The sequence below is a fragment of the Lissotriton vulgaris genome, chromosome 2_2 (genome assembly GCF_964263255.1).
Source record: "Lissotriton vulgaris chromosome 2_2, aLisVul1.2, whole genome shotgun sequence".
Classification (NCBI taxonomy): Eukaryota; Metazoa; Chordata; class Amphibia; order Caudata; family Salamandridae; genus Lissotriton; species Lissotriton vulgaris.
The window spans coordinates 281,583,052-281,597,151 of NC_141688.1; the positions used below are offsets into that span (position 1 = coordinate 281,583,052).

General features: G+C 46.3%; 1 long non-coding RNA gene across 2 annotated transcripts in view; it reads left to right on the forward strand.

Annotated features, from left to right (window-relative positions):
- Window positions 1-1,114: 1,114 nt before the first annotated feature.
- LOC147729310 (uncharacterized) overlaps window positions 1,115-14,100 on the forward strand; it is a 120,352-nt gene continuing 107,366 nt past the window's right edge. The window contains exons 1-3 of one of the 2 annotated variants that reach the window (XR_015309210.1): window positions 1,115-1,207; window positions 1,382-1,443; window positions 1,817-1,878. This is a non-coding gene — a long non-coding RNA (uncharacterized LOC147729310). The remainder of the gene's footprint in view (window positions 1,208-1,381; window positions 1,444-1,816; window positions 1,879-14,100) is intronic. The other variant, XR_015309211.1, reaches the window with a different exon arrangement.

Consider the following 14,100-nt stretch of genomic DNA (forward strand, 5'->3'; position numbering starts at 1 on the left):
TGCGTAAACGAAGGTACTGACCAAAAGGAAGATTTTCTCGCAATGGCCGCGGATGGAAACTAGAGAAATGAAGTAAATGATTCCTGCTGGTCGGCTTATAATATGTCTTTGTGGTCAGATGATCATTCTGCCTCGTTATGGTGACATCCAGAAATTCAATAGAATCGCTACTGTACTGGTGCGTAAATCTAAGGTGGGGATCACAGGTATTAATCCACTCGAAGAAAGCCAAAAGACTATCCTCCTAACCTTTCCAGATTAAGAGCACATCATCAATGTACCTCTGCCACAGGATAACATTGTGAGTGTAAGGGTTGGTATTAGTCAAAATGTGAGTTTTCTCAAAATTGTGGACATAAAGTCCAGCAATACTAGGGGCAAAAGTACTGCCCATTGAAGTGCCCGTCTTTTGTAAAAAGATTCGATCTCTATACTGAAAAAAGTTGTGTTTCAGTGCCAGAGTGGCACAATCAATAACAAAGGTACGAGAGGTGTTATAGTCCCAATTAGTGTGTTCCAGAACATCCGCCAGCACTTTCAAAGTGGCATCCTGCGGGATGCAAGTGTATAAACTTTCTATGTCCATAGAAACCAGGAAGCACGGTTTTTCAGGCAGCCTCACATTCAGGAGCATAGCTCGCAGACTCTTGGTATCCTTTATATAGGTGCTTGTGGTCTGGATAAGAGGTTTGAAGAAGAAGTCACAATATTTAGAAAGTGGCTCAAGTAGTGAGCCTATCCCAGAAACTATGCTTTCTGGATGTTAATATACGTGATATTTAATATCTAGATACAGTCTAAACAAGTGCTATTTTTACATAGACTGTCTCATAATAATCTTTGGTTTATTGTATAACAATGATAAAATTCGGAAATATTTAAAGACATTGATGCCAATAAAAGCTTTCCTGTATTCACTCGTAAAAGCTGGCGTATTGTTTGTGAATGGAATAAAGTTTTTGATTACCATTGCAACCCCCCTTTTTTATATATAAAAGAAACAGCACTTTGTTTATTAACTGTGTCTATACCTTTAATTGCACGTAGCCAGGGACGAGGCACATGACCGCTATCCAACCAAGGTTGGCCCACGTGACTAACGTAGTCCGTTCATGATCTTTTAACCTCCTATTTCTAGCGTCTCGCGGTGTTTCGGGCCGCGGGAGAGACAGCGTTAGGTTTGCTGCGGGGAGCCGTCAGCACAAATGTAAGTGCTGTCAGTTACACCGTACTCTATAACCCTGACAATTAGGACATCCTATTTTTTGACCCCAAGAATAGGCTATGTTAATTCGTGCAAACCAAGAATACTTGATTCGATAATGCTCGAAAACAGGCGACAGGTTGATTGACGAGTGGTATTATTGTTTTTTTCACATAGACGCTGGCGTGAAGATTCCCAACTGCCGCGCGCCTATGAAGCCCAATGCCTTGCTTCTCCATGTAAGTTAGTTAAGAAGCATAACATCGCTTCATTAGGCTACGTGTTTAAAAGGGTTTTAAGTTTACCAACTGAACTCGAGCGTTATGCCTTTCCTCTAGCACCTTGAACATTCTAAGTAGTCTGAGCGTTTGGCACTCTATCGGTCTGCCAACATTGTAAATGTGAAGGTTAATGTAATGCTGCTGAAATGGAAAGTCTGGTCAAAACAAATAATGTGGCTGAAACGTGAACATTCTTAGGTAGTCTGAGCGTTTGGCACTCTATCAGTCTGCCAGCATTGTAAATGGGAAGTTTAATGTAATGCTGCTGAAATGGAAAGTCTGGTCAAAACAAATAATGCTGCTGAAACGTTTCTCTCCTCTTTTTCTATAGACCTTGACATGACGACTTGTTTCTGTCATGGGTATTTGATGTTTGATACATTGACCCATTGTGTAAGTAAGCACAAAACCTTGCTTCTACGTATAATATTTCTTCCATTAAATCTAAGAATTGCAGAAATTATAAGAATACCACATTAATCATTGAATTAATAGTTTTAACCTTGAATTCACACTCACACAAAGGAAACTCGTTTTTTGTTTTTAATTAATCTAAAATGTATGACAGGTTCGTAAAGTGAACCTAGTTATTATGGATAACCTTGATCCATGGTGCCGTTAAACTTGTTTATTGGGCACTTGGTTGGAATTTCTCCACTTATAAAAAAGGAATAAGTGTTGAGAGTGGAAATAGTGCTAATGGGGATCATTGCAATCTCAGGGTGGCACCAAGTTGGGTTTAAACCACTTTTTAGAATTTTCTTTTGACATTCTCTCATGTTGTGGAGCAAGGATAAAAAAAATGGTGCTTAAATTTAATATTATATGAGTGATGATATGCTTATATTATGAATATTGTTCTGTTTTTCAATTTCCTTACAGATCTAGGACGCTCATAATTGAGTGTATGCACCTGAACGTCTGTGTGCAGCTATTACAAGTTTGTAATTCTCTTTCCTTCTACCTGGTTTTGGTTTGGTGCCTTAGGGTGCACCACCACCAAGGTAAGAATTTTTGTTGGTCCTGACGAATGCTGAGCCATATTGGGGCTCTATAGCTGAAACATGTCGACCCCTGTAGGACATAGGGTCCAAATTTACACGATCCCATATATGTCCGTTTTCTCACTTTGTTTTTAATTGGGTTAGAGCTACCCCCTTATTAAAAAGAATTTATTTGGGGAGTAGTCAATACTTATTTTAACTTGCACTTGTTTCTTGATTATCAATCACTTACTAATAAACAGGAATCAGATGAAGACAAACGGCTACCTACCTTGAGTAGGTGCCTGAGGGTTCCTTTTTTCACTCAATATAAGCACTTTGGGCTATATACTTCCGTCATTCCCCTTCCACAACCTGTCTTTTTCTTTTACCTTTTTTGGTGGTGGAGATCAACATACCTGTTTCTAAATAACTTCTCCTCCCCGGGTTTCATTAATTTGTTTGGGGAGTTTCTCCTCCTTATCAGGTTGCTCTCTTGTTGTTTGGTCATATCTAACCTATGGGGTATGAGAGTATTCTATATTACCCTTTCTCTTTCGTTGTTTATTTATCATAGGATAGCAGACCCTACTCTCCTACACAACCCCCCCCCCAAACGAAAAGACATTAAACTTAACCTTGACCAGATAAGTCTTCATGTTCTAAGTGGAAGTACCTGGAGAGACCATCTGCATTACCATGGTCAGTCCCTGGGCGGTGCTCCACTGTAAAGTCCATCCCCTGTAGGGAAATGGACCACCTGAGCAGTTTGGGATTTTCACCCTTCATCTGATTTAGCCATAAGAGGGGCTTATGGTCTGTCTGAATTAGGAAGTGAGTACCAAACAAGTATGGCCTCAACTTCTTCAGCGCCCAAACCACAGCAAAGGCCTCCCTCTCAATAGCTGACCAACGTTTCTCCCTGGGGGTCAGCCTTCTGCTAATAAAAGCAATGGGCTGGTCTTGACCATCTTGATTAAGTTGTGAAAGCACAGCTCCCACCCCCAACTCAGAAGCATCTGTCTGTACAATGAACTGTTTGGAGTAGTCAGGACTCTTCAGGATAGGTGCAGAGCACATGGCCTTCTTCAGGTCATCAAATGCCTTTTGACAGCTAACTGTCCACTGAACCTTTTTGGGCATCTTCTTGGATGTCAAGTCATTCAATGGTGTCACAATGGACCCATAGTTCATTACAAATTTTCTGTAATACCCAGTCAGGCCCAAGAAGGCTCTGACTGGTGTCTGGGTAGTTGGAGGAGCCCAGTCCTGTATGGTCTGGATCTTGCTCTCCAATGGTTGAACCTAACCCCCACCAACTAGGTGGCCCAGGTACACAACCTTGCTCTGCCCTATCTGGCACTTGGTAGCCTTGATAGTCAGGCCTGCCTTTTGCAGGGCCTCCAGAATCTTCTTCAGGTGGATCAGGTGATCCTCCCAGGTAGAGCTAAAGACAGAAATATCATCTAGATATGCTGCGCAAAAGTCATCCAACCCAGCAAGGACTTGATTCACCAACCTTTGGAAGGTGGCAGGTACATTCTTCAAACCAAAGGGCATTACCACAAACTGATAATGTCCACTAGGGGTAGAGAATGCTGTTTTGGCTTTTGACTCTTCAGCTAGTCTGATTTGCCAGTAGCCAGCTGTCAAATCAAATGTGCTCAGAAACTTGGCAGAAGCCAATTTATCAATGAGCTCATCTGCTCTTGGAATGGGATGTACATCTGTCCTAGTGACAGCATTGAGACCTCTGTAGTCCACACAAAACCTAATTTCTCTCTTTCCATCTTTGGTATGAGGTTTTGGCACAAGGATCACTGGGCTAGCCCATGGGATCTCTGATGGCTCAATCACTCCAAGCTCCAACATCTTTTGCACCTCAGCCTTTATACAATCCCTGACATGGTCAGGTTGCCTGTAGATCTTATTCTTCACAGGCAGACTGTCACCAGTGTCCACCTCATGGGTGCACCAGTTAGTCTGGCTGGGTGTGAGTGAAAATATATGCCTGTGGGCCTGCAACACCTGTCTGCAGTCCACCTGTTGCTGCTCAGTGAGGCTGCCTGCCAAGGCTACTCCATCAACTGAACCATCATCAGGGTTCTGGGAAAGCAGGTCTGGGAGAGGGTCACTCTCTTCCTCCTGATCCCCATCTGTGGCCATGAGGAGACTCATGTCCTCCCTGTCAACAAATGCTTTCAAACGGTTCACATGGAGCACCCTGTGGGGACTCCTAGGGGTGCCAAAGTCAACCACATAGGTGACTTCTCCCTTTTTCTCAATGATAGGGTAGGGTCCAGTCCATTTGTCCTGGAGTGCTGCTGGGCCCACTGGGTCCAACACCCACACCTTCTGCCCTGGCTGGAACTCAACCAGAAGAGCCTTTTGGTCATGCCAAGCTTTCTGTAATTCTTGGCTGGCCTCCAGGTTTTTGGATGCTCTCTCCATGTATTCAGCCATCCTGGAGCGGAGACCAAGTACATAGTCCACAATATCTAGCTTAGGCTTTTTGAGAGGTAACTCCCATCCTTCCTTCACCAAACACAGTGGACCCCTCACAGGGTGGCCAAACAAAAGTTCAAAAGGGCTGTAGCCAACCCCCTTCTGTGGGACCTCTCTGTAACCAAAGAGCAAGCAGGGTAAAAGGATGTCCCATTTCAGCCTAAGCTTCTCTGGTAGACCTTTTATCATTCCCTTAGGGTCTTGTTGAACCTTTCAACAAGCCCATTGCACTGTGGATGGTAGGGTGTTGTAAACTTATAGTTTACTCCACACTCTTTCCACATTGCTTTTAAGTATCCAGACATAAAGTTGGTACCTCTGTCTGGAAGAACCTCCTTTGGAAAGCCCACTCTTGAGAAAACTGCAATGAGAGCTTTTGCCACCACAGGTGCTGTGGTGGTCCTCAGGGGAATTGCCTCTGGGTACCTGGTGGCATGATCCACTACCACCAGTATAAATCTGTGCCCAGATGCTGTTTGAGGATTCATGGGACCCACAATATCTATTCCAACTCTTTCGAAGGGTACCCCCACCACAGGTAGTAGTATCAGGGGGGCCTTTGTTGTGCCACCTGACTTACCACTGGCTTGGCAAGTGACACAGAGGCGACAAAACTCCTTGACATTTTCTGACATGTGAGGCCAGTGAAAGTGTGGAACAAGCCTGTCCCAAGTCTTATTCTGGCCTAAGTGTCCTGCAAGGGGGATATCATGGGCCAAGGTGAAAAGGAAACCCCTAAACTTCAAAGGTATAACCAACCTCCTGGTGGCACCAGGCTTGGGGTCTCTAGCCTCTGAGTAAAGGAGTCCATCATCCCAATAAACTTTATGGGCACCTTGAGCATTCCCTGCAGCCTCAGCAGCAGCTTGCTGTCTGAGGGGTTCAAGTGAAGGGCAATCTAATTGGGCCTGCCCCAGGTCTGCCCTTGAGGGTCCCCCTGTCCCCAGAAACTCAACCAGGTCAGGTTCAAGCTCCTCAGAGACAGTCTCCTCTTGGACTGCAGAATCAGTTTCCTGTGAAACCTGATCCTCAACCTGGGGCAAGTGGGAAGGCACAGCCTTAACCCTCTTGCTCCTTCTATTGGGTTGTGGTTGGTCTGATGTTTCAAGATCCACCACTGGTTCAGGAAGGCACTTCTTAGCCTGAGACCTTGTCACTGCAAGGAAATGAGCTGAAATCCCTAGCATTTCTGCATGAGTCCTGTACTCCACTTCCGACCAAACTGAGGTTCCAAGATCATTGCCTAACAGACAGTCTACTGGGAGGTCTGCACTCACAACAACTTTCTTTAGGCCATCTACCCCTCCCCAGGAGAAGTTCACAACAGCCACACTATGTGAAGTAGTGGAGTTGCTTGCATTGGTCACTAGGTAACTTTCACCTAGTACAATCTGACCACGGTCCACAAAGTCTGGTGTCACCATAGTGACACTGGCACAAGTGTCCCTGTAGGCCTGAGCCAGTTTCTCATTGATTAAGGGAGTCTGCCTATATTTGCCCAGGTTACTGGGGCTTACTGCAGTGGTCAAAGATAAGTCCACATCATATAGGAGAACTGCCTGTGTGGGGATTCTGACTAGGCCAGATTCCACCTCAGTACCCAAGGTTAACCCTACTAACCCCTTAGGTTGTGCACTACCACTGCTGAGTGTACTAGGGGGTGCAGTTGCTTTAGGAGCTGCAGTGGCAGGAACTGGATTTTTCTTAGTGCATTCACTGCCCCAGTGTGAAACGGATTTGCAGGTATTACACCAGGGTTTCTTTGGGCCATCATTCTTCTTTTTCTTGTTTCCATTTTGGGAACCCCCCTCCTTATTGCTAGTTTGGGGGCCTGAAGACTTCTGGTCCTTTTCTTTATCTTTCTGATTCCCACCCTTCTGGTCTGTTTTCTTCTGGTCACCATGGTTCTGGGGTTTCTGCTTAATCCTTGTTCTGACCCATTTGTCCGCCTTCTTTCCCAATTCTTGGGGAGAGGTCAAATCAGAGTCAATAGAAAGATGCAACAGCTGGTTCTGACAGGTATTAAGGATCTGCTCTCTCATTATAAGATTGTACAATCCTGTATAGTCTGAGACTTTACTTCTCTGCAGCCAACCCTCCAGAGCCTTAGTAGCATAATCAACAAAATCAGTCCTGTCCCGAGTCTGTGCTTTTTGGGTGTCTCTGAACAACAACCTGTATTGCTCAGTGGTTGGGCCAAACCCTTCAATAAGAGCACTCTTCAGGACAGAGTAGTTTTTGGCATCCTCAGGTCTAACTGTGAGGAGCCTATCTCTCCCTTTCTCAGAAAAGGAGTACCATAAAATTGCTGCCCACTGATCCTCAGGAACCTGCTGTACCATGCAGGCTCTCTCAAGAGCAGTCATCCATTTGTGGATGTCATCCCCTTCCTTGTAGGGGGGCAGAATTTTTGTCAGGTTTTCTATTATCATAGCTCCTGTCTTTATCTTTAGGAATTTTGCTGCAACCAGTGGCATCTAAGCCACACAACTTTCTTTTTCTTGCTAAAGCAAGTTTAGCTTGAGCCAAGGCTATCTCTTCCCTCTCTATTTGGAGTTCGACAGCCCTCATCCTGGCCCTATGCTCTTTCCTCTGGGGGGAAGTCATTCCCCTTTGAGATTCTCTTGAGACACTAGAAACATGAGAGTCCCCTGATGGAGATCTCACCCTCCTGTTGCCTGGGAGAATTAAGTTATGGGATCGGGGGAGGTGCTGGCCCTCTCCACTCCCTAGTAGGTCTATATTTATTTTATTTATTTATTTATTATTACACTTAATTAAGCGCACAGCTACCCGGAGGTTTCCCGGCGCTAGAGCAAACTGATCAGTGATAGGAGGGAGGGACATTAGTTGTTGAAAAGCCAGGTCTTTATTCCTTTACGGAATTTCAGAAAGCACGATTCCGTGCGCAAGGACTGAGGAAGAGAATTCCATAAGGATGGGGCCAACAGAGCAAACGAGCGGCCACCCATTTTAGCTCTGTTGATGCGCGGAATTTGAAATTTGTTATGCGATGAGGACCTAAGTGTGCGGGGGGGGACATATTGCTGAACTAGAGCAGCAAGATAGCGCGGGGCTCTATCAGTCATGATTTTATGCATGTAGCAGAGTGCTTTAAAGTGCACTCTGCTTTCAATGCGCAACCAGTGCAGGTTCCGCCTGTGGTATGTGACCGAGGATCTGGCAGGAAGTTGACAAATCAGGCGGACTGCCATATTCTGAACCACCTGGTATTTTCTGGTTACCTCTTTGGCAGCACCTAAGAGCAGGATGTTCCCATAGTCCAGGCGTGAGATGACAAGGGCCTGGACGACGGTCCTCAAGGTGTCTGTAGGCAGCATCCAAGTGATCTTTCTCAGCCACCTGATGATGGTCGTACAGGTGGCTGCAACTTTCACAACATGATGTTTGAAGGTGAGTTGGTTGTCGAAGATCACACCGAGATTGCGAGCAGACACTGATGGAGTGGGTAGAGGACCCATCTCCGGAGGCCAATGGTGTGGGCCCCAGAGAGAGGAGTCGGGGCCAAACAGGAGCAGCTCTGTTTTATCCCCGTTAAGCTTCAGTTTGTGCTTTAGCATCCAGTCCGATATATGCTTCAGTCCAATTTGGAGAGAGGAGGAAGGGAGGTTTTTATTAGTAGATAGGGAATAGATGACTTGGGTGTCATCGGCGTAGGAATAAATTGTGAGGCCAGCCTGTTCAGCCAGGAACGCAAGAGGCCTTACGTATAGGTTGAAAAAAAGGGGACTAAGGATGGAACCCTGGGGAACACCGTGAGAGGAAGAGAGGATGGATGAAGCAGAAGAAGAGGAAAAAACCTGAAACGTGCGATCAGACAAAAAGTTAGCAATCCAGGCCAGGGCGGTACCACCGACACCTACTGCCTCCAGGGTGGATAGTAAGATGGAATGGGAGACGGTGTCAAAAGCGGCACTCAAGTCAAGCAAGATGAGTGCCACCGTCTCGCCATTATCCACTTGGCGTCTGATGGTTTCTGACACCCCAAGGAGGGTAGTTTCCGTGGAGAAACCAGCCCTGAACCCGGATTGAGAGCAGTGGAGAAAATTGGTGGATTCAACAAAAGAACTAAGTAAAGAATTCACATGTTTCTCCAAAATCTTGGAGAAGCAAGAAAGCAGTGAAATAGGGCGAAAGTTGGAAGGATTGTTGGGGTCCGCATTGGCCTTCTTTAATAATGGAACCACCATAGCGTGCTTCCATTCCTTAGGGACAGTCGCTTCTACCAGGGAGGAGTTGAGGACATCCAAAATAATGTGGAGTGGAACTGGGTCGAGGGAGCACAGAACTTGAGGGGGGAGAGGGTCCAGGGGAGAGCCAGATTTGATGTTCTGGAGGTACTTTTTTAGAAGTGTGGGGGAAATGGGATCCCAGGAAAGCAGTTGGGAAGTGGTAGGCAGGGAACAGAGAGGGGTATCCAGGGGAGGGTTGTCGGGATTTTGAGCTATGTGAGTAGGGGTGACAGGAGTGGAATTAAAAATGGCATAAATTTTGTCTATCTTTTCCCGGAAAAAATTGGCTAGAGCATTACACTGTACAGTGTCTAAACAGGGATCTTTAGGAACTGAGGAAGCACCTGAGAGCTCCTTGACAATTTTAAACAGGGCCTTAGGCCTGTTTTGAGCCGTGAGTATGGTGTTGTTGGCAAAGTTAGCTCTAGCGGTGTCACATGCCATGTGGTAGGATTTTAGAGCGGACCTATAGTTGGCTTTGTGCTCAGGGTTATATTTAGCACGCCAAATGCGTTCTAGCTTTTTGCAGTTGGATTTTTCAAGGCGTAAGGAGTCATTGAACCAGGGAGCCGGGGGGTGATGAATTTGAGTTTTATTTTTTTGGGTAGGGAGGCAGGAATCCAGAGCTGTAGTTAGCCAAGAACTAATGGCAGGTAGCTCTTTGATCGTTATGTTGGAAACAGACGGGGTGGAGTTGGCCAGAAGGGAATTTAATCTGTCTAGGTCTAGTCGTTTCCAGTTCCTACTAGTTTTGTGGGGAAGGTCTGGCCTGGGAGTGATGTAAATAATTAATTTACTCTCTTAATTTCTATGCAGGTAAGTACTTAATCAATAATAACTCAATCGAAATGAAGAAAAACAGAGTCCGTGGTGTAAGAGTTTCTAAGGGTTTTATTCCTCATAAAGGAATCAGGATATCATGTTCTGACCACCACACAGGGTGTCAGAAGGGATAGATGAGCGCGCTATCGTTTATTGACAATACATAGCTTATATACTTGATTTACATCATAGTGTTCAATGTAAGAGGCGTAACAGCTGAGAGAAGACAAGATAACAGTATACACGTGGTGCTAGTACATCATCAAGAGGCGTAAACTAGGCGTGAACGAGGGTGTGTGCTAGAAACGTCACTGATAGGTGACGTAAGTGGGTGGCATCAAGGAGTGGTGCCAACAGAATGTTGCAATGTCAGCAGAAATCGGGAGCTTGGATGCGCGCGCAGCTGCATGACGTGTGATAGACGGGGTGCAGGGGACTTGACATTTACACTGACGGAAAGAGACAGGAGTCTGGCATGTCAGATCAACTTGTGCTTCTATCATATCTGATATCTGATGTTTAGGAACTAAGCTATCTGGGCAGAAAGGTCTCTAGAGCAGAAGCTATTCTATACTTGCTGTGAGTGCGTGTATAAGCGCCTGAATGTCTGTATGAGAAGCGTGGGGGCATGGGGCCTTCCATGGAAGCATGGCAACAGAGGCTATGAATTACTTGCATAAAGACAGGTCGGCCCTTTAGCCCTGTAGCTGGGGAGGGATGTTTACTGAAGCTAGCAGGCTGGAATGTATCTTCGGGGAGGAAAACAGATAACTCGAAGGTTATAGTCAATCTTGGCAGGCAGCAGGCCGAGCTGAGCACGGAGGGCCGCGCTAGAAGTAAGTCAGAGTTCACGGGTACGGGGGCTGCTTGGGCAGAGGCCCTCGCAGTCAGAAGCCAGAAAAAGAGGCTCGATGGCAGAGATTCAGGGCCTACTTTCAGCCAGGCTGAAAAACGTAGGAGTACACTTCAAAAAGACGTTGGCATCGCATACTTAGGAACGGACCATCAAACCCATTCATGGTGGGTCTGAAAGAGGACAAGTTAACGTTGGACGCAAATGTATTTGCGTCTTCATAGCTGATACAGGAGGGAAGTTACATGCACCTTTAACTCGTACATGGAGTCGGTGGGGTACTTGCTAGGGAACACAACATGACCATAAAATTTATATTACCTCAGGAGTATCAGCTACACATGTTTTAATAGAAAAATTAACTAAAAAATGGTCTGACCAGAGAACAGGGGTAGAGGATTGATAAGAAATGCTCGTCAAATTGGAAATAATAGGGTCTAAAAGGTTGCCGGCCTTGTGAGTAGGGTCAGAGTTACGGAGATGCAGGTCAAGAGCTTCAAGATCCTGTAGGAGGCGTTTAGCAATAGCGCACGAGACAGAATTAAAATGAATATTTAAATCCCCAACAATAGTAAAATTGGTAGATTGTGCTAAAAAAGTAGAAATGAGCTCGGGAAGTGCAGCAGCCCAGCCGCTCGCTGACCCCGGTGGGCGGTAAATCAGGATACCCGTAAAGGTAAATTGAGGGTAGAGAGTTAGTTTAAACAGGCCCGCCTCACAGTTAGGGAAGTCAAGGTCTTCCCATTTACAGGAGAACTCTCTTTTAAAAATCACAGCAATTCCTCCGCCGTCTTTAAGTGCTCGGTTTCTCCCTACGTAGGTATATTCATTGGGGAGAGCCATGGCTATGTCTGGGCCAGAGCTATTGGTCTGGTTAAGCCTGCCAATCTGTACCTGGGTCACCCTCTGATCCTGATCTTCAGGCTCCTCTATCTCTGAGCCTTCTTCTTCCTCTTCCTCCTCCTCTTCTTCTTCTGGAAGATTCTCATTCTCAGGGGAGTTCACCCCCTCTCCTGAATCTAATGGAGCCTGACTCACCTTATCTAAGTCATCCTTTTCCAGGATAGCTATCAGGGAAGGAATGGTAGTGCTTCTGCCCTTCTTTAGCCCCCTTGCTGTGCACAAGGCACCCAAGTCTTTGTGGCTAAGGTTGTCATATCTGGAAGTTGCCTTGGTAGGGTCAACTGCTACAGGAGCAGAGCCTGAGGCTCCACCTGTATCAGACATGACTACTAGTGAGATGTAAGTGGTGCACTTACCTACACTAAGTGTTTTCCTACTGTACCTTGCTAGTGAGTTGTAGTCAGGGTGTGCTAATCCCTTTAATCTACAACTACTAAGTTCAGTAGAACTTAATATGCTAAGCTTTTGATTTTATATTTACCTAAGGTACTTGATGTGATCTTTCAATTTGATATAAAGATTGCAATGGTAAAACAAACAGCAAGCTCAAATCCGCACCGCTGCGCACCAATGTGAGAAGTTGGCCTTATATGTGGTGTTTTCAATTCTGGAACCACCTTGTATCAGTCCAAACAATCCCTTATGGTGTCTGGTTGTAAGTCAACCTTGTAGACAAGCTATCCTAGGGGTAGCATGGACTAAGCAGCCTTAAAGGCTTAACTTAAGAGGTCGTGTTAAGCGAGCTGTTTTACCACATACAATCCTGTAATACCAAATGAAAGGACACCACACAAGTATATATTATAAAAATATATGTGTTTATATCTAAATTACTCCCCAGTACTCTTTATGAGGAAAGGGGCACAAGCGTTAAATCAGAAGCACAGTATAACATGCAAAGTTGCACAATTATGGATGAGGGCGGGTGGCCACTCAAACCATATACAAAAAAAGTGGTATAAGAGATACCAATCGAACAGTGGTTAGGCCTAGGGCCTAGAGAATCGCTGGGAGCAGTCAGGACTAGCAATGCTGAAGTCGGGAGAAGCCCGCAGAATTCGGGTGCAGCACGTAAAGTGCGGCTTGCACCAATGCAATGTCAATGGTGCGTAAAAGTTACACAAAGTTAGTTTAAAGATACTTTCACTGAACCTAGAGGAACAAAACTTAAGACACAGACCCTAGAGGTGTGTGCCAACGTGGGCACACCAGCGTTGTAATGTTACCTCACCCACAGGAAGTGGGTGCACAGGGTCGAAGTGGCGTCGGGTTTTGACACCCAGGCTCTTGGTGCTTGGAGCTGAAGATGCTGCAGGCGATAGGAAGCAGAAGTGTCCGGTGTGATCCATGGGTGGATCGAAGTCGAGATAAATCTGAAAGCAGAGGGGACAGAGTCTGGGTCACTCAGCAGTGACCAGGGTGGAACCAGGACGGAACCAGGCAATGTCGGACGCAATCAATGGTTGTCGAGAGGCTTCTCTCCGCTGTCACGTGGGCTCTGGGGCATCTGCGACATCCAGGACTAGGTCACAATCTGTCCCATGCAGGTTCTCGCCGTCAGCACCGTCGGCTTCAAGATTGCAGCAAACAGCACTTGGCAAAAGCAATCCACGCGGAACCGGGAGATTGCTTCTCACTCAGACCAGGAGGGTCAGAGTGGGGGCTCCTTTTCACAGGAGCTGGTGCAGATCTGAAGCAACCAGAAAAGCAAGTCAATTTGGGGTTTTAGTCAGCACAGGGGCCACAAGCCAGCTGGCAAGTGACTGGACCAACGCGTCGAGCAAACACAAGCAGAAGGGCCCCACGCAGTACTCGTCGAGTGTGGAGGGGGTAGCTTTGGTGCAAGTGTTGCTCAGGGTTGGGGCTTCTCAAACCCCGGTGTACAGCTTTGAGGGTCACTCGTGGGTTGCACGGTCAGCATCTCGTGGCCTTTTCAAGATGGCGTGCCCCACGGTTCCGGTCGCCTCCACGGGTCTCAGCTCTGCAGGGACTGTGGATCAGGCTGGAGGAAGGCAGGCAAGCTTGATCTCGTCGATCTCTGTTGCTCGAGTTCCGGCAGGAACTGCAACAAAGGAAGGGTCGAGGTGCTGGATGGTACCTGTTCGCACAGGGTGGTCACTCCTTGACCACAAGGGAGATTCTTCAGTCTTCTACATTGAGTAGGATGTCGAAGGGCCCAGAGTTTTGTTTCTTATGTTTCTTCAGGATAATCTGAGTTGCATTGCCACTGCTCCCACTCTTATTCAAATCTAGTGGGCTGGACATCCTGCTAGGTACCCTCCTATGGGTGGGACCC